Source organism: Myodes glareolus, chromosome 15 (genome assembly GCF_982192425.1).
Source record: "Myodes glareolus chromosome 15, mMyoGla1.1, whole genome shotgun sequence".
Taxonomy (NCBI): Eukaryota; Metazoa; Chordata; class Mammalia; order Rodentia; family Cricetidae; genus Myodes; species Myodes glareolus.
Genome location: NC_142040.1, coordinates 18163715 through 18185404, shown reverse-complemented (window position 1 = coordinate 18185404; position 21690 = coordinate 18163715). Strand labels below are relative to the sequence as shown.

Sequence of the window (21690 nt, the reverse complement as noted above, 5' to 3'; positions counted from 1 at the left end):
TGGGGAAGGTACAAGGCCCTCCCTACTATATCCAGGCTGAGCAAGGTATCCATTCAAAGAGAATGGATTCCCAAAAAACTGGTTAGATGTCATGAAGTTGTGGCAATGCCTTAACCATATGTGTGTTGTTAGGCCCAAGGGTCTCTTCCATCCTTGTCAAGGGGAATGCCAGCCTTCTCTCCTTTCATACAACACCTATGACAAGACTTAATCTAAGAATACGATAGAAGAAGGAGAAACTCAGGTCAAAGGCACAGAAAATATATTCAACAAAATCATAGAAGAAAATGTCTCCAATCTAAGGGACGTGTCTATCAAGATGCAAGAAGCTTACAGAACTCTTAAGTAGATTGAACCAGAAAATAAATTCCCCTTGGCACATTATAATTGAAATACTAAACATATAGAAGGAAGAAAGAATATTAAAAGATGCAAGGGAAACAGACCAAGTAACATATAAAAATAGACCTATTAGAATAACATCTGGCTTCTCAACGTAAAAGCCAGAAGAGCCTGGATAGATGTGCTACAGATTCTAAGCTATCACAGATGCCAGCCTAGACTGCTTTCTAGACAAAACTCTTAATCTCAACAGAGGAAGAAAAGAAAAAGACATTTCACGATAAATCCAATTTAAGCAATATCTATCTACAATCTATTCCTACAGAAGATTTAAGAAGAAAATCTTTAATCTGAACAGGTTTACTACACTGAAGAAAACATAAGGAATAAATAATCTAAACCATTAAAAATCAAAAGAAATGGTGAATAACCCCCTTCCAGCAACAAGATAGCAGGAATCAACAAACACTGTTCATTCATAATTCTTCGCATCAGTTTTTAATTCCCAATAAAAAGACACAGACTACAAAAATGAATGAGAAAACAGGATTCATCCTCTTACTGTATCCAAGAATACCTTAACATCAAGATAGACATGATATCAGGATAAAAGGTTGGAAAAAGATATTCCAAGCAAATAGAACTAAGAAACAAGCTGGTGTACCTATTTTAATATCTGACAAAATAGACTTCAACCCAAAACTAATTAGAAGAAGTAGAGAAGGTCACTATATCACCAAAGGGAAAATCAAAGAGGACATTGCAGTTCTTAACATTTCCAAATACAAGGGCATTCAAATTTGCAACAGAAATTATTACTGTGGCTTAAATACATACTGACCCTCACACACTGATAGTGGTTGACTTTAATATACCACTCTTGCTAATGGACATGCCATCTAGCCAAAAACCAGCAGAGAAATACTGGAGCTAACAGAAGTTATAAACCAAATGGACCTAAGAGATATTTACAGAACATTGTATCTAAGCACAAAGAATATACTTTCTCAGCACTTCACAGAGCTTTTTCTAAAACTGATTACATACTTGGTCACAAAGCAATTCTCAGCAGATACAAGAAAATTGAAATAATTCTCTGCATCCTATCAGACCACAACAGATAAAAGTTGGATATCAATAAATACAGAGATAACATAAAGCTTATAAACTCATGAAAACTGAAAAACTCACCACTGAATGGAAAATGGGTCAAGACGTGAATAAAAAAGAAATCAAAGATTTTCTAGGATTTAAGGAATATGAATACATAACATAGCCAAACATATGAGACAGAATGAAGACAGTTCTAAGGAAATTTCATAGCACTCAGTGCCTACATAAAGAAAGAAATCGGAGAGATGTCATACTAGTAATTTAACAGCATACCTGAAAGCTCTAGAACAAAAAGAAAAAACCACACCCAAAAGGAGCAGATGACAAGAAATATCAAACTTAGTGCTGAAATTGATATACTAGAAACAAACAAAAAATACAAAGAAACAATGAAATGAAGACTTGGTTCTTTGAGAAAATCAGTAAGAATGATAACCTTTTTACAAATTACCTAAAAGGCAGAGAGAGAATATCCAAATGACCAAAATTATAGATGAAAATGGTGAAATAGCAACAGACAAGGAGGAAATTCAGAGAAACATAAGGACATGCTTTAAAAACCTGTACTCCGCAAAATTGGAAACTCTAAAACTGTACCAGGTAAGCAAATTAAGCAGACCTATAAGCTGTCGTGAAATTAGAAGCACTAACTAAAAGTCTTCCAACCTCAAAACAAACAAACAAACAAAACAAAAACAGTTGAAGGTGATGGTTTTCCTGCAGAATTCTACCAGGTTTTTAAAGAAGAGTTAATTAATATTCCTCAAACTATTCCAAAATATAGACTCATAAGGAACATTGTCCCAATAAAATGACACAATTACCCTGATATTCAAATCATATAAAGACCCAAACAAAGAAAGAATTACAGAACAATTTCCCTTATGAACCTGGATGCAAAAATTCTCAATAAAATGTTTGCACACGGAATCCAGGAACACATCAGAAAGATCACCCACCACAGTCGCATAGGCTTTATCTTAGAGATGCAGGGATGATTCAACATATGGAAATCAGTAAATATGATCCTGGAGAGTTTAGGGATACAGGGGCCACCTCAACAAAATAAAGGCAGTTAACATCAAGCCCATAACCGACATCAAGTTAAATGGAGGGAAATTCAAAGAAATTCCACTAAAATAAAGAGCAAGACCAAACTGTCCACTCTCTCCATATCTATTCAATATTGTATTTGTTAGGGTAGTAAGACAACTGAAGGAGATCGAAAGGAAAGGAGAAGCCAAAGTATCCCCATTTGCAGATGACATGGTAGGACACGTAAGTGACTCTAAAAATTCCACTGGGAAACTCCGACAGCTGATAAACACTTTTAGCAAAGTAGCTGGTTACAAAAGTAGCTCACAAAAGTCAGTGGCCTTCCTACATACAATGTCAAATGGACTGAGAAGGAAATCAGGGAGCAAGACCTTTCACAATAGCCTCGAATAATATAAAATATCGTGTGGTAAATCTAACGAAGCAAGTGAAAGACTTGTATGATAAAAAAACCTTAAGACATTGAAGAATGAAACTAAAGAAGATATCAGAAGATGGAAATATCTCCCATGCTCATGTATCAATAGGATTAATATGTATCGATAAAATAGTATGTATCGAGGATTAAAGTGGCTATATTACCAAAAGCAATCTATAATTTCAAAACAATTCTCATCAAAATTTGCACACGATCCTTCGCAGATCTTCAAAGGACAATTTTCTGCTTCATATGGAAACAAACAAACAAATCAGGATAACTAAAAAAAAAATCCTGAATAATAATAATAAAAACAAGTGAAGTGTCATCATTCCTGATTTTAAGTTGCTTTCCGGAGCTATAGTAATACAAACAGCATGATATCATACAGAAACCAACAACCTGATCAATTGATCAAAATAAAGAAACAGACATAAATCCACAGACCTATGTACATCTGATTTTTGACAAAGAAGCCAAAGATACACACTAGATAAAAGGGCAGAAACTTCAGCAAATGGGGCTGGTTGAACTGGATGTCTGTATATAGAGGAATCAAAATAGATTCATACTAATTACCATGCACAAATATTAACTCCAAATGGATCAAAGACCTCAATAAAACCAGATACACTAAACCAGAAAGAAAAGAAAGTGGGGAATAGCCTTGGACTCATTGTCACAGGAGAAGGATTTCTGGACAGATCACGAATAGCACAGACACTAACATCAACAATTAATAAATGGAAACTGAGAAGCTTCTGTAAGGCGAAGGACACTGTCATTTAGACAAAAGAGCAGCCTACAGAATGGCAAAGGGAATTTTTACCAGCTACACATCAGATTGAGGAGTAATATACAAATAACTGAAAAAAAACCCTGGATATCAAGAAAACAAATACCCAATTTTAAAAATGGGGTACATATCCAAATGAACATTTTTTTTTTAAAAGAAGAAATTCAAAGGCTGAGAGACACTTAAAGAAATGGTCAGCATCCTTAATCACCAGGGAAATGCAAATCAAAACTACTTTAAGATTTCATCTTACATCTGCAAGAGTGGCTAAGATCAATAAAACAAGTAACAGCTCAGGGTGGTGAGGATTGGGGTAAGAAAACACTCATCCATTGCAGATGGTACTGCAAACTTGTATATCCACTATGAAAATCAGTGTCATGTTCCCCAGGGAAATGGGAACGGATCTACCTCAAAATACGACTATACCATTCTTGGGCATATACCCAAAGGACACTTCATCCCACAAGAGAGACATTTGCTCAACAATGTTCATTGCTGCTCTATTCATATAGTCAAAAATTTGAAAAGACTTGGATGACCATCAGCAAATGAATGTATAAAGAAAATGTGGTACGTTCACACAATGGAGTATTGTTTAGCCCTTTAAAAATGAAATAATACAATTTGTGGGCAAATGGATGGAACTAGAAAAAAAAGACATTCCAAGTAAGGTTAACCCAGACCCAGAAAGCTAAACCTGGCATGCATTTTCACATATGTGAATATTAGCTATTAAGTCAGCAATAAGCAAGCTATAATCTTTAGGGCCATAGTTGTTAGGTATAGAAAAAAAGACTAAGGAAGACAGATAGATCTCCCTAGGAAACAGACGTAGGGATCAATGGACTTGGAGGACTAAGCAGGAAGGAAGAGGAAAAAGAGGGATGAGGGAGGGAATATGAGGAGGGATAGTTAAAACTAAGGGGTAGTGTGGAAGTATGACAAAGCAAAACTTCCTAAAGTGTGTGTGTGTGTGTGTGTGTGTGTGTGTGTGTGTATGATAGTGATCTAAATTAAACTGACAAATAATGGGGGAGACAGAGCCCCAAGCCCCAAATGGACATTTTTGTCACCAAATAAAGCTTCCAGTACTGGGGTTGAATTACATCTAATTGAGTTGTTGACCAAAGAGGTCCCATGAAACCCTCCAAACCCCAGCTGTTGCCAAGACTATAGGTTGCTCTCCACCACTGATGGCAAGGCCCTAATGCTGACAATAACACTGTAAACATGAATAAGCCAAGCTGGTGTCTTCCTAGAACCTTTATACCCATAGGCTAGTGTTCTTGGTACAGGTACTCTGCACGCTACCAAAGGAGAAATGTAAACACCAAGCTGGCACAAACCCTTTGATCTATAATGGTGAACTGTCGGCAAGATATGCCAGTGTGCAAGACATGGTGGCACAAGGCTTGTGGGAATAACCAACCAACATCTGATTGACACATATTCTCCACAGATGGAACCTGTACTGGATGCTGCTTAGGTGACCAAGAGCCAAAGACTAGACCCCCGCGACCTAGATCTAGGGATCTAAGCAATATTGCTACCCTACTAAAGGATGTAGTAATAAAGTGACTCCTAATAGCTTTCTGCTGTACTCATTGATTAGCGCCTTGCTCAGCCATCCTCAAAGCAGCTTCCTCCTGGAGCAGATGGGAATATAGAGACCCATAGGCAAACATTACCCAGAGACTGAGCGACCTTGGAACTCTTAGCTTTAAAGGGGATCCCTGTCAAATCCTTTCCCTCAGGGCCCAGGGAACCCCATGGAATAGGAAACAGGCAGAGTGTAAGGGCAGAGGGGACGGAGGATACCAATAAAACAAGGCCCTCTAGGTCAGTGGTTCTCAACCATCTCCGTGCTGTAACCCTTTAATACAGTTGTTCACGTTGTGCTGACCCCAAACATACATTATTTTTATTGCTTTTTCACAACTGTGATTTTGCTAGTGTTATGCATCGTAATTTAAATATCTGTTTTCTGATGGCCTGTGAAAGAGTCTTTTGACCTCACCAAAGGGATCACGGCCCACAGGTTGAGAACCACCATGCTAAATCAACATGAGCAAGGCTCATGGGAACCTACAGAGGATGCAGTAGCGAGCTCAGGGCTGGCCCCACAGGCTTGGTTCAGTACGGCTCCCTCTGTAACTGTTTTTATCACAGCAACAGAAGCAAAGTAGGGCAGAAATTATTGTAGAGATTGGGGTCCCATGAGCTCTTCAGTATAAAAGTTATCACAGAAAAGTATAAAATAATGGAGGAAATGATTTTTCATTTACAAAATGTTTTATAGGATATGAATATTAAATAGAGTTTTGGTTAAGGAACTAATTATTGTTTTTGTTCATAGTAACGGCAGTGTTTCCTAAATGTTACAGTGATAGTGTTTACTGAACACCTCACCTTCATTTACCCTTGGCACCATTCTGATCATGGAGCATAAACAGAGTCATCTCTGCTATTCAGAGTTTATTGGAACATTTTCTGAGGGCTTAGACTTAAAACCTGCTCAGCAGTCTCAAATTCTACTCAAGTCAGGCACATTCGTTTTTCTTCTTTAGTGAAGACCTGAGAATACCTTTAGATGTTGTTAATGTCTTTTGTTATTTATACATGATCTCAGAAAAATATGCTTATATGGACTTGTTTTTATTTTTCATTAATTTTTTAAATTAGAACACAGAGTAAGCTATAGTTTCATTGTGATATTTTTATTCACATGCACCATTATATTTTCTTCTAATCTATCACCTGCCCACCCCAACATGTTCTCTGTCCCATTTCTGGCTGTCTCCCTTCTCTTCCCCAGACAGCCTCCTCTGCTTTCATGGTACCAGCCTTCCAATGCCTGTTCTTTTTATCTCATTCATGATCACTTTCTGTTGACAGAGGTTTCTGTCCTGCCCGGTTCCACAACTTTTCCATCCCAAAGAAATGCACAGAGGTCTACATTAATTATAAACTGGTTGGCCTGTTTGCTCAGGCTTCTTATTAACTCTTATAACTTACATTAGCCCATAATTCTTGTCTGTGTTAGCCATGTGGCTTGGTACCTTTTATCAGCAAGGAAGTCTCATCTTGCTTCCTCTGTGTCTGGATTATAACTGCAAATTGAACCTTTCTTCTTCCCAGAATTCTCCTGTTCTGGTTGTCCTGCCTTTACTTCCTGCCTGGCTACTGGCCAATTAGCATTTTATTAAAATACAAGTAACAAATTTTTACAGGGTATAAGACCATTGTCCCACAGCAACTTCCTGCCTGTCATGATGCCTTTTACTGTTTTAACACATGCACAAATACACATTAACACACACATGCATGCACACGCAATACATCCATTCATGTACATACAAACATGTAAATGCATATATATGCACACATGTGATGTAGGAGAGTCTTATGTATTTCTGTTGCTTTCATTGACTAATTAATAAAGAAACTGCTTGGCCTGATAGGTCAGAACATAGGTGGGTGGAGTAGACAGAACAGAATGCTGGAAAGAAGGGAAGTGAGGCAGTCGCCATGACTCCCCTCTCCGAGACAGCCGCAGGTTAGAATCCTCCTGGTAAGCCACCACCTCGTGGTGCTACACAGATTATTAGAAATGGGTTAATCAAGATGTGAGAGTTAGCCAATAAGAGGCTGAAACTAATGGGGCAAGCAGTGTTTAAGAGAATACAGTTTCCATGTAATTATTTTGGATAAAGCTAGCCGGGAGCCAGGTGGCGGGACACAGCCCGTCGCTCCTTTTACACACATGTGCACACACATTTACACATATGCTCACACATGTGGATACAAACACATGCGTAGGTACATGTGCGTGTACGCACACACACAATTTTAAATCTATATTCCACATTGAGTGAAAACATAGTTCTCGTCCTGTGTGTCTGGCCTATTCTACTTAACACAAAGATTTCAAGTTCCACTCACTTTCCCAAAAATGTCATGATTTCATTCTTCTTTAAGCTGAAGAAATTGCAGGTGTGAATATAAACCACATTTTCTTTACTCATTTTTCTATTGGTGGGCATCTAGACTTGTTTCTTTCTTGGCTACTGTGAATCATGCGATAACCATGGATGTGTAAATAAATAGTTTAGTAGTCTGTTGGCTGAGAGTCCTTTGGCTGTATAATAGAATAGGATAGCCGGGTTGGGTAGTGGTCCTATTTTTTAATTCTGATGTAGTGGCATTTCACTTGTATGTTAATAAATATAACTTGTCTGAAGATCAGAAAGTAAGACAGCCACACTGGTCAGCCTTACAAACCAGCCAGCATTGATACACACCTTTAATCTCAGTAGCTACACTAGTCGCCATAGAAATAGGGCGGTACATACCTTTAATTCTAGTTGCACACCTTTAATCCCAGAACTAGAGAAGATTATAAGGTGGGAGGAGACAGCTCTCACACTTGGTCTCATTCCTGGAGGCAGGACTGTCATTTCAGATGGAAGTCAAGGTAAGAGCCAGTGGCTGGCTTTTCTGACCTCCAGGTTGAACTCCAGTTTCTGTCTCTGCATTTTTATTAATTGTGAATCATTCTGAGGGCCCTCTATACCTATTTCCTAAGTGTCTGTATGAATTTACATTTCCATCAGAAGTTTGTGTGTGTTCTTTCCCCACATCTTCGCTAGGATGTGAGAAAGTTTCCAAGTTTCTCTTCTTGGAAACTGCTCTAACTGTTGTGAGATGAAATTCCAAAGCAGAGTTATTTTTTTCCCACTTCCTAAAAATGTTGAACCCTCTCCTAGTTCCTTTCTTTCTTTCTTTCTTTTTTTTTGAGAATTGTGTATTCATTTAACTAGCCCACTTACTGATTAGGTATTTTGCTTTTTTTAGAGTTTAATTTTTGCTGTTCCTTATGTAATATAGATAATAATCCTCTGCCTGATATACAATTGGAAGATGCTCTTCCCTGTTATGTAATCTGTCTCTTCATTTTGGTGACTGTTTTCTTTGTTGTGAAGAACCTTTAAATTTCATTGTCAGTTCTTGGGTTGATTTTGTGTGCTGCTGGGGTCTTTTTCAGACAGTCCCTAACTATGCCTATAGACTGAAGGGTTTTGCCTATGATAATCCTTAGTAGTTTTAGGTCTTACATTAGCATATTTATTTATTTATGTATTTACTTTTGAACTAATTTTTGTGTAGGATATGACATAGGAAACCACCCTCGTTCTTCGCCATGTGAAGTCCATTTCCAACAAGGTGTGTTTCTGACAATTTTTTCAGTATGTCAGCTACTGTAATTTTACGGGTCCTTTATTCCATCCACTGGCACAGATCTGCTTTGGTGCCAGCATCATGCTGTTTTTGTCACTGTGGCTCTGTCACATGGTTTAAAAACAGGTATTGTGATAATTGTAGTCTTTGCTCAGTATTGTTCTTCCTATTCCAGATGTTTAGTTTTCCATATTAATTTTAGGGTTGTTTCTCTAGTTCTGGGAAGAATGTCAATGCAGTCTTGGTGGAAATTATAGTGAATATTAATTTCAGTAAAATAGCATTTTTACAATATGAATTCTGCCAATTTATGAGCAAGTATGGGAGGTTTTCCCATCTTAGTCTTCTTCAATTATTTTTCTCTTTCTTTTTTCCTTTTCCTTCCTTCTTTCTTTCTTTTTCTTTTTAAATTTTATTTATTTATGATTTTTTAAAAAAATACCAATTTAAATTCCCACTCCCTTCCCTCCTCCCATTCCCTCCACACATCTTCCCACCCAACCCCTATCTAATCCTAAGAGAGGGTAAGACACTTTGCTTTGTGGAGGGTTCAAGGCTCTCCCTACTACATCTATGCTGAGTAAGGTATCCATCCAAAGAGAATAGGATCCCAAAAAGCCAGTACATGCAGTAGAGATAAATCCCAGTACCACTGCCCGTGGCCCCAGTCATACAACTGTCAACCACATTCAGAGGGTTCTATACTCGTTCCTTCCCACTCCAGCCGGAGTTGGTGAGCTCCCATTAGCTCAGGTAAACTGTTTAAGTGGATGAACCCTTCATGGTCTTGACCTCTTTGCCATATGCTCATTCTTTCTACTCTTCACTGGACCTTTTTTTTTTCCCCTGCCTTTCTTTTGAGACAGAGTCTCATTTATGTAGACAAAACTGCCTTCAAGCTCATAGAGATTTGCCTACTGGAACTTTTGTCATGAAGACATAATTTAATTTTGTTTTTAATAAAGGTTTTCTCTGTATCTACTGAGATGGCCATGTTATTTCTGTTCTTAAGTGTTATGGGTTGCACCCCACATACTCAATTGTATGTGTTGAATCATTCTTGTGTCCCTGGAATGAAACCAACTTGCTCATAGCCTATGGTCTTGCTGTGCTCTTGAATTCAGTTTGCAAGAATCTCTTTGAAACTCTGTTTGTTTTGTTGGAATCAGGCCAATACCAACTTCATAGAATGAGTTTGGTAAAGTTCCTTTCCTCCCTATTTTCAAAAAACATTTGGTCAGTCTAGGTGTTAGCTTACCTTCAAAGGTTTTTTAGAATTCTGCTGTGAATCTGTCCAGCCCTAAATGCTTCTTTGTTGGGGAATTTAAAAAATTTGCTGCTTCAATAATTTTGATTTTTAAGGATCTATTTAAGCTATTTAAATTCTCTTGATTTAATTTTGTTTGTATATGACAAGGAGGAACTTATCCATTTCTTCTAGATTTCTTAGGTGTTTGTTTAGATTTTCAAAGTATTCTTTAATGATTTTCTGGATTTCATTTGACTCTGTTGTAATTCTCCTCTTTTCATGTCTAGTTTTATTAATTTGGGTCTTCTCTCTTTATTTTATTTAATTTGTCTGGGAGTTTGCCAATCTCTACTTTCAAAGACCCAGCTCCTCAATCGACTCGATAATGTTGTTTTCTTCCGTTAATTCTGCCTTGACTTTTATATCACGTCTTGTCATCTGCTGCCTTGGAGTTTGGCTTGCTGCTGTTTTTCTGAGGGCTTGCGATCTACCACCAGCCAGATGTGGTCTCTTGTTCCATCTTTTGTGTCCCTTGACTCTGTGTTTCCAGACCCAGGGAACTAAGGCCAGCAGTGTGAGTTGGAGCTTCTGAAGACATGGCAAGAACAAGCGTGACTGGAGAAGAGCTTGCAGGCTCTCGTCACTCCTGTGCCTGCCCTCGTTCTTCTCTCTTACGCACAGCTCTCTCACACCCGTTTCAAAAGGCCAGTGCCCGTCAACATTTTGCATGTCCTTATAACTAATATTCTCCCAATCTGAATTCTTAACAGGGAGAATCAGATTGGTCTGTGGTGTTCTTGTTAGGTGTCCACACAGATGGCAAATTCATTAAAATTACCCATGTGGGCTGAGAGGTAGAGTACAATGCTAGGTGTCTGCTTAACGTGCAACTCCCCCTCCCACCCCACTTTTCCACCCAGGAAACTGAATTGCTCTTTTTTTTTTAACAAACAATCTTTTCTCATTTTACACACCAATCCTAGTTCCCTCTCCCTCCCCTCCTGCTCTCCCACTTTCCACCCACCCCATCCCCACTCCACTGCTCAGAGAGGGTAAGGCGTCCCTTGGAGAGTCACCAAAGCCTGGCACATCCCTTTGAGGCAGGACCAAGGCCTCCCCATTATATCTAGGCTGAGCAAAAGATCCCTTCAAAGAGAATGTGCTCCAAAAAGCCACTTCAAGCACTAGGGGTAAATTCTGGTCCCACTCCCAGTGGCCCACAGACTGCCCCAGCCATACAGCTGTCACCCACATCCAGAGGGAGGGTTTGGGCCAATAAAGGTTCTCCTGCTGGCAGTCTGGAGGCACTGAGCTCCCACTAGCTCAGGTCACCTGTTTCTGTGGGCATCCCCATGATGGTCTTGACCCCTTTACTCTTATTATCACCCCTCCTTCTTTTCAACTGGACTCTGGGAGCTTGGCCCAGTGCCAGCTGTGGACCTCTGCATCTGCTTCCATCAGTTGCTGAATGAAGGTTCTATGATGACAACTAAGGTAGTTAGTTATCAATCTGATTACGGGGGAAGGCCAGTTCAGGCATCCTCTCCACTATTGCTTAGGGTCTTAGCTGGGGTCATCCTTGTGGATTTCTGGGAGTTTCTATAGGGCCAGGTTTATTGATAGACTTATAATGACTCCCTCAGTCAAGATGTATCTTTCTTTGCTCTCCTCTGTCCTTCCTTCATCTTGGCCATCCTGTTCCCTCCTGTTCTCCTCCTCCTTCTTCTTTTTCCCCACCGCCTCCCATTCTGCTCTTCCCCCTGCCATTTCCAATTTTCTCAGGAGTTCTTGTCTATTTCTCCTTCCCAGGGTGATTTATGTATGTCTCTCTTAGGATTCTTCTTGTTATCCAGCTTCTTTAAGGTAGTGAATTATAGGCTGGTTGTCCTTTGCTTTATGTCTAATATCCACTTATGAGTGAGTACATAGCACTTTTGTCTTTCTGGGTCTGGGTTACATCACTCAGGATTTTTTTCTTAGTTCCATCCATTTGTATGCAAAATTCAAAATGCCTTTTTTTTTTTAACCATTGAGTGGTACTCCATTGTGTAAATATGCCACATTTTCTTTATCCATTCTTTGGTTGAGGGGCATCTAGGTTGTTTCCAGGTTCTGGCTATTACAAATAATGCTGCTATTAATATAGTTGATCAAAGGTCCTTGTGTATGAGTATGCATCCTTTGAGTATATGCCCAAGAGTGGCATTTCTGGGTCTTGAGGTAGACTGATTCCCAGTTTTCTAAGAAACCACCATATTGATTTCCAAAGTGGCTGTACAAGTTTGCACTCCCACCAGCAATGGAGGAGTGTTCCCTTTACCCCACATCCTCTCCAGCATAAGTTGCCATCAGCGTTTTTAGTCTTAGTCATTCTGACTGGTGTAAGATGGTATCTCAGAGTTGTTTTAATTTATATTTTCCTGATGGTTAAGAATGTTGAGCAAATCCTTAAGTGTCTTTTGGCCTTTTGAGATATCTCTGTTGAGAATTCTGTAGATCTGTACATCATTTTTTAATTTGGATTGTTTGGTATTTTGATGTTTAATTTCTTGAGTTCTTTCTATATTTTGGATATCAGTCCTATGTCTGATGTGGGGTTGGCGAGGATCTTTTCCATTCTGTAGGATGCCATTCTGTCTTATTGACTGTGTCCTTTGCTTTACAGAAGCTTGTCAGTGTCAGGAGGTCCCGGTTATTTACTGTTGTTCTCAGTGTCTGTGCTATTCGTGTTATATTTAGGATGTAATCTCCTGTGCCCATGTTTTCAAGGTTGCTTCCCACTTTCTATTCTATGAAGTTCAATGTGATTGGATTTATGCTGGTGTCTTTGATCCATCTAGAATTGAGTTTTGTGCATGGGGATAGAGATGGATCTATTTGTAATCTTCTACATGTTGGCATCCAGTTATGCCAGCACCATTTGTTGAAGATGCTTTTTTTTCCCATTGTATAATTTTAGCTTCTTTAAGAAAAATCAGGCATTCATAAGTGTGTGGATTAGTATTGGGATCTGCAATTTGATTTCATTGACCCACCTCTCTGTTTTTATGCCAATTCTAAGCTGTTTTCATTACTGTAGCTCTGTAGTAGAGCTTGATGTCTGGGATGCTGATGCCTCCAGAAGTTCCTTTATTGTATATTGTTTTGGCTCTCCTGGGTTTTTTATTTTTTCATATGAAGTTGTGTATTGCTCTTTCAAGGTCTGTGAAAAATTGTGTTGAGATTTTGATGGGGATTGCATTGTTTCTGTAGATTGCTTTTGGTAAGATCGCCATTTTTACTGTGTTGATCCTACATATCCAAGAGCATGGAAAATACTTCCATTTTTTTTTATATTGTCTCCAATTTCTTTCTTCAGAGACTTAAAGTTCTTGTTGAACAGGTCTTTCATGTGTTTGGTGACTCCAAGATATTTTATGTTATTTGTGGCTATTTTAAATGATATTGTTTCTCTCATATCTTTCATAGCCCTTTTATCATTGTATATAGGATGGCTACTGATTTTTTTAAGTTGAAGTTGTTTATTAGCTGTTGGAGTTCTCTGGCAGAATGTTTGGGATTACTTATGTATGCTATCATATCATCTGCAAGTAGCGAAAGTTTGACTTCCTCCTTTCCAATTTTTATCCCCTTGATCTCCTTTTGTTGTCTTACTGCTGTAGCTAGAACTTTGAGTACTATATTGAATAGGTATTGAAAGAATGGACAGCCTTGTCTTGTCCCTGATTTTAGTGGAATAACTTTGAGTTTCTCTCCATTTAATTTGATCTTGGCTATTGAATTGCTGTATATTGCTTTTATTATGTTTAGATCTGTTCCTTGTATCCCTGATATCTCCAAGACCTTTATCATGAAGGGGTGTTAGATTTTGTCAAAGGTTTATCCAGAATCTAATAAGATGATCATATGTTTTTTTTCTTTCAATTTACTTATATGGTGGATTACATTGATAGATTTTCATATGTTAAACCATCCTTGCCTCTCTGGGATGAAGCCAACTTGATCGTGGTGGATTATTTTTCTGATGTGTTCTTGGATTCGGTTTTCCAGTACTTTTGCATCAATGTTCATGAGGGAGATTGGTCTGTAATTCTCTTTGTTAGTTGAGTCTTTGTGTGGTTTGGGTATCAGGGTAACTGTAGCCTCGTGAAGAGAGGTTGGCAATGTTACTTCTGTTTTTATTGTATAGAACAGTTTGAGAAGTATAAGTATTAGTATTAGCTAATTAGTAAAGTATAAGTATTAGCTTTTCTTTGAAGTTCTGGTAGATTTCTGCTGAAACAATCTGGCCCTGGGCTTTTTTTTGTTTTTTTGTTTTTGGTTTGAAGACTTTTGATCTTTTGATGGCTGCTTCTATTCCCTTAGGGGATTATAGGTCTATTTAAGTTGTTCATTTGGCCTTGATTTAATTTTGATATGTGGTACTTAACCAGGAAATTATCCATTTCTTTTAGATTTTCCAGTTTTGTGGAATACAGATTTTCAAAATTTGACCTAGTGATTCTCTGGATTTCCTCAGTGTCTGTTGTTATGCCACCCTTTTCATTTCTGATTTTGATAATTTAGACATTCTTTCTGTGCCTTTTGGTTAGTTTGGATAAGGGTTTGCCTATCTTGTTGATTTTCTCAAAGAGCCAGCTCTTCGTTTCTTTGATTCTTTGTACTGTTTTCTTTATTTATTTTAGTGATTTCAGCCTTCAACTTTATTGTTTTCTATTGTCAACTCCTCCTGGGTGAGTCAACTTCTTTTTGTTTTAGAGCTTTCAGGTTGCAAGATTTCTCCACTTTATGTAGACACTTAGTGCTATGAACTTCCCTTTTAGCACTGTGTTCATTGTGTCCCATAGGTTTGAGTATGTTGTGGATTCATTTTCATTAAATTCTAGGAAGTCTTTAATTTCTTTCTTTATTTCTTCCTTGATCCAGTGGTATTCAATTGAGCGTTGTTCAATGTCTTGAAGTTTATAGGTGTTCTGTAATTAGTGTTGCTGTTGAATTCTAACTTTAAGTCATGGTGACCCAATTAGATACAGGGGTTATTCCAATTTTTTTGTATCTGTTGAAGTTTACTTTGTTACAGAGTATGTGGTCAATTTTAGACCGTGAGGTGCCAAAAGAAGATATATTCTTTTATGTTTGGATGTAATATTCTGTAGATGTCTGCTGAGTCCATTTGAGTTATAACATCTGTTAGTTCCCTTATTTCTCTGTTCATTTTCTGTCTGACAGACCTGCCCAGTGGTGAGAGTGGGGTATTTAAGTCTCCTATTATTACTGTGTGGGGTTTAATGTGTGATTTAAGCTTTAGAAGTGTTTCTTTTACATATATGGGTGTCCTTGTATTTGGGGCATAGATGTTCAGTATTGAGATTTTCTCTTGATGAATTTTTCCTGTGACTAATGTAAAATATCTTCCTTTGTCTCTTTTGATTGAATTTAGTTTAAAGTCTCTTGTGTTAGATATTAGGATAGCTATACCAGTTTTTTTTTTTTTTGGACCATTTGATTGGAAATTTCTTTCCAACCCTTTACTTTGAGTTGATGTCTGTCTTTGAGGTTAAGGTGTGTTTCTTGTATGCAGAAGAATGGATATTCTTTTCATATCCATTCTCTTAGCCTGTGTCTTTTTATAGGTGAATTGAGTTCTTTCCTATTAAGAGATATTAATAACCAGTGATTGTTAATTCCTGTAATTTTTTTTTCTGTTTTGGTCCAGTCTGTTTGGTGTTCTGTGAGCTTCTTGTACCTTCATAGGTATATCTTTCTTAGGTTGGGAAAGTTTTCTTCTATGATTTTGTTGAATATATTTTCTGTGCCTTTGAGCTGGGGCTCTTTTCTTCATTCTATTTCTATTATTCTTAGGTTTGTTCTTTTCATGGTGTCACAAATTTCCTGAATGTTTTGTGTTAAGAATTTGTTGGATTTAACCTTGTCTTTGACCAGTGAATCTATTTCCTCTGTCATATCTTCAACTCCTGAGATTCTCTCTTCCATTTCTTATATTCTGTTGTTTATGTTTTCATCTGTAGTTCCTGTTCGTTTACCCAGCGTTTCCATTTCCAGAATTCCCTGGGTTTATATTTCCTTTATTGCCTCTATTTCAATTTTCAAGTCTTGAACTATTTGCTTCACCTGTTTGATTGTTTTTTTTAGCTTCCTTTAAGAGAGTTATTGATTTCTTTCATTTTTTTGTATGTCTTTTCCTCCATTTCTTTAAGGGAATTTATCATTTCCTCTTTAAGGGTCTCTATCATCTTTATAAAGTTATATTTAAGGATGTTTTCTTCTGCTTCTTCTGGGTTAGGATGTTCAGGTTTTTCTGTTGTAGGATCACTAGGTTTTGGTGTTGCCTTATTGCTCTTTAGGTCCTTGAATGTATTCTTGCATTGGCACCTACCTATCTCTTCCTCCAATTGGTGCAGGCTGTGTCTTTGCCTCTTAGTCCAATCCTTGCAGTAGTAAGGCATCTGTGTCTTAGGGATCCTCTCTTGGACTGATGGCTGCAGTTGCTGTCTGTGACTCAGGGACTTCACTTTGTGCAGTCCTTGTGTCTCAGGGAGCTGCTGAGGTCTCTGGGGATGGGTGGGTTTGGGGCTGGAGTGGGACTTGTAGCTTACAGGTCCAGTGCAAGAGGGTGGGGAGTGGGAAGATGGTGTCAGAGTTGCCTGCCTGCAGGATGCCTGTCTGCTTGCTAGCTAGTGCAGCTGAGGAGGAGATGGGCCTGTGGTTTTGCTCTGGGGTTTAGAGCCTAGAGACTGAGCTGTCCAGCCGAGGGGCTGGTCACTCACCTCTTGGTTCACTCTATACAGTCTCAGTCTGTGTCTCAGGGAGCTACCAAGGAAGTGGGGAATAGGTGGCTTTTGGGGCAGAGTGGGATTTGTAGGTTGCAGGGTCAGATATGGGGATGTTGGGCAGCCTGCCTGCAGGAGGCTTGCCTGCTGGCTAGGTAGTACAGCTCAGGAGGTTGGGAAAGGGATCTGGGGTTTTGCTGCAGATCTAGGACCTAGATACTGGGGTATCCAGCTGAGGGGCTGGTCACGCATCTCTTGGTTCGATCATGAATTACTCTTCTTAATGTCTACTGCCAGCAGGAACCACCATCTTGAATTTGGCAGTGTTGTTTAGCAGTGACCAATGGAATGTACCACAGCAGTTCAGGGAGGAGTGGGCTTGGATATTTTGCACTGAAGAAAATAAGCGAAGCTCCTTCCCCTTTAGTTGGAGGACTGCACAGAGATTTGTAAAGTCTAGGGTTTGCCTATCTCTATGTTGCTCTAGAGCTCAGAAATTCACGAAGTCCAGCTTCTCCTTAAGTAGCCACAGCATTCTACTCTCAGAAGGGTCTGTTTTCTTAAAAAACAAAAATCACAGAAGTTATCATTTAGAATTCTGGCTGCTAAGAAGCTCTCTAGAAAGCCGGTCGTGGTGGCACACGCCTGTAATCCCAGCACTTGAGAGGCAGAGGTAGGCAAATCTCTAAGTTTGAGACCAGCCTGCTCTATGAATCGAGTTTCAGAATAGCCAGGGCCTTTACACAGGCGTAACCCTGTCACAAAAAACAGATAAAGCTCCCTCTAGTGGTAATTTCTAGTTCTGTCTATTTTTTTATGAGTTTTATGAACTAAAAAATTAATTACTCTTATATACAAACCAGTTCTTTATTTTGCCATATGATGAGATTAAAAAACCAAGCCAAAACAAAACTACCACATCTAATAATCATCACTTAAATTTAAAGTGAACCCTAGGAAATTGCTGAATTTTTTTGAGAGAAGTGACCCAGGTTGGCCTTGAACTGTAGATGTAGCTGAGGTTGGACTCAATGGATTCTCCTGCCTCTACCTCCCAAGCGCTGGAAATATTGGTGCATACAGTCACCTGGGTAGAAACTGCTATTTTTGTTGACCAAAAATAGTTGAATATTGGAAATTTCCCATGGTTTAACTGCATATGCTTTGGAGTATTTTAATTTGAGAAACAGGAAGAATATAATTTTATAACAAAGGGCCAGTTCTCTATGTGTTTAACTTTATGAAAAATGCAACACCTTTTTTAATTTTCTCATTTCATTATGGATGACGAAAATGTTTCATGTGTCTGTCTGTCCGTCCGTTCGTTCTTCCTTCCTTCCTTCCTTGCTCCTTCCATCTCTCTCTTTAACTTGGAGATAAGGTCTTGTTAAATTGGCCAGAAACCTTGAGATTATAGGCCTGTAACGACAGGCTTGGTTTAATATCTTATTAACCACACTCTCCCCTGCCCCCATCCAGTAAAAAAAGCAAAAAAAAAAAAAAAACAACCTGAAAAACAACAAAACAAACCCCCAACAGCACTGTAGTGGAAGGCGTGTGGGTGAGCCTTTCCGGACAAGCCTGGTTACTTAGAGCATTTCCCCCATGTCTTCTGAGGACTTTGTAATGCCATGGTAGCTTTCCTACTTGTACCTACTTACAATCAGTAAGCATTATTTTATATCCCCCTCTCCAAAGAACACAGTCACCTTTACAAGAGGATCCTGGTGACATCCTGTGACACTAATGAGTAAGTCCTGTCAACCACAAATCAAAGGTCATCATCTTTGATCAATGCTTGCGTTTCTGTGTACAATCTTTCTATTATCGCCACTACCCTCCATTTCCTCCATAGGAACTTCATCCCCCTTCCAGGCTAGACCAGGCAGACTGTCTAACAAGCCGACACTGGTTATTAAAAACATCTTTCTAGCTCTTGGCACTACAAGAAAACCACTCCTGATGAAAAGAAAGCCTGCCCCATATGGCTTTGCAAAGAAGCCCAATTTTTTTTGAATTTACTGTACATGTGAAAACAATAAGCGATTTGCATTTCTTTCTTTTTCTAGTAATTCAAACTCTAACCTAAGGGGTTTTACAGAGTGGGTTTAGTAGTTTCTACATTGTACCACTTTCTGAGATATTACTGATTCTTAGTGAAGTAACTGAACCTTAGCCAACTTTCCCTCCCCATTCTCCCCCCCGCCTCTATCTCTCCCTGTCTGTTTCTCTCCTTCTCCCCCCTCCTTCTCTGTGTGTGCGTCTCCTGTAAATGCATCAGAAAAATATTTACTTAAATGCTAACATACAATGTGATGGCATTAAAGATGTGGTTTTGTCTCTATGGGGAACCAAATAGAAACAAAGTTACAGTTAACTCCCGATATCTGTGGTAATGAAAGACAGTCGGAGTTTGTACTGATAGTCTGTACGCTTTTTACTTTAGAAATTAAGATCAACTTTGACCTCCGCTAAACCTTTTGCAGCTAAATTCCTTCTCCCATGTCCTTCTCAGCCAGATTCTGGGTATGGAAGTGGCCAGGAGGACAAAGGACAGAATCAAAAGACTTACCTGAAAATCTCATGTGCCTTAGATTTTTTTCCTCAATGTGTTGACTATTTGTGAGCAGAGGAAAGCCCTCTGTACTAAAAGAGGATGTAAGCCTTACCTTTTTCTTTTTTTTTAAGTAGGCATCTTTTCTTTATAATTTAAATGGAAGCATCCACCAAATTCGCATTTGTTCCTTTCCCTGATCAGTTGCTAGTTACTGGATGACAAAAGCATTTAGGGATTCTGCAGTCTCTTCAAATCTATTCTCTCAAGAGGGCATGATTCCAGATTTAGCTGAGGGCAAACATGTAAACATTGATCCATCTACCTATAGCCAGGAGCCTGCAAGAGCAAGGATACATTTTATGTGGGTGGATTTTGTTTTGTTTTGTTTTTCGAGATTGGGTTTCTCTGTAGTTATTTTGGAGCTGGCCTGGAACTAGCTCTTGTAGACCAGGCTGGCCTCGAACTCACAGAGATCTGCCTGCCTGTGCCTCCCGAGTGTTAGGATTAAAGGTGCACCACCACTGCCCAGCTTCGTGTGGAAGGATTTTTAAGCCCTTGGAAGGATGAGCTGGTACACAAGGTCCCTCTGTGCTCAGGGCTCCCACAAGGCCTTGTCACAGAGTAGAGGCACAGAGCCTCATTTAGCCAGGATCTGCAGTGTTTCCTAAATGCTAGCAACTCACACACAGGGCCAGTGCACGTTGCAGTTGTGGTGTCCAGATGTGTCGTCCCAATGATGTAAGTCAATTTGTTCTGAAGAATTACCGTTCTCGGTTGAACAAGACTCAGAAGAAGACTTCTGGCTGAAAATAATTCCAGAGGATTTTATAACTCTCTGCCACTGAGAGTCGTGATCTTGACACAGTTCCGCAATAGCTTTGGAGATTACATACATAAATACATATGTGATATGTAGACACACATCCCATCCTATGCAGGGTTCACATAGAGTTGGGGGAGTCATAACTAACATAAATTAGAAAAACTGAAAAGCCCAAATGAAATGATGGTTTTTAATGAGGCTGGATATTGTAATTAGGCCCAGATGGCTTCTTTTGTAGTAGGAGGGGGTTTTCCAGATAGTCAAAAGATTGTTTGACCATCAAAAGGGAAAACAAATCAAGGTCCTGTTCTCTTTCCTTATCCTTAGAACTTCTTGGAAACCTTGTTGTGTAGGTTCTGTGAACTGTCCAATGAGGCAAAGAAAAATGATGTGTTCTTCATAACATAGATTCTCTGAGAAACAACGTCCACCACCCGGATCCGAGGGCTTCATGTTCTCACAGACCCTTTCCCTCTCCAAGTCCCATCTGTTCAGAATGCTCATTGCCTTGGGGGAACTGTCTCAGGGAGCTCAGGGTGTCACCTTCATTTGCCGTAGAAAACCAGACTCATCACCAAACGGAAGCTCTGGTTCCCATGCGATCAGCCAGGTGGAGCAGGAGTGGTGGTGTCTCCAGGAAGTTCTCTTTGTCCCAGGAAACCAGGGAAAATCAAACCAAAAAAGAATAAAGGGCTGATTGCCAGCAAGGCTGCTGTCTTCAGTTTCCTACAAGACGTCACTATTCCCTGGTATCTCTCGGAGAAAGCTTGTCAGCAGAAAGACTTTTCCTCCTCTCTCTGTCCACCAACTTTTACCCACGTGGCTACTTAATTGGTTGCAGCCAGCCGACGGGAGAATGCAGACACACCCAATCTTTTCTCATAAGCCATTTCTCTAAATCTGTAAAGATGTATTTACTTGTTTTGGAGATCCAAGATTCTTTTTATAAAAAATATTAAAAATTTTCCATTTTAAGTAGACAGATTAACACATAAAATCTGTTTCTCTTTCATTCAAAAACAAAACAAAACCAAAAAAAGCAAAAAAAAACAAAAACCAAAAGAACCAATCCAAAAAAGTCCCAAATAAGTTAAGGATTTTCTCGCAGTTGGCACCTAGTTCACAATGGAACGAGGCGAGCTTTGCCTTCGAGGCCCATGCTGCGTTTCAAAGGCACACGTGAAGGTTAGATATAAAAAAGAGCCCTTTTTATCTTTGCAGATTTATTTTTGAGAAGGGCTAAAGATGTAGGTTTATAGTTTAGTACTTAGTTGAGTAAGTGACATAATTCCCTCCCTCTTTCT

General features: G+C 39.1%; 1 non-coding gene across 1 annotated transcript; it reads right to left on the bottom strand.

The window, feature by feature from the left end:
- Window positions 1-70: 70 nt before the first annotated feature.
- On the bottom strand, window positions 71-195 carry LOC125414137 (U6atac minor spliceosomal RNA). Its single transcript, XR_007236159.1, has one exon. It is a non-coding gene; the product is annotated as a U6atac minor spliceosomal RNA (small nuclear RNA).
- Window positions 196-21690: the final 21495 nt, after the last annotated feature.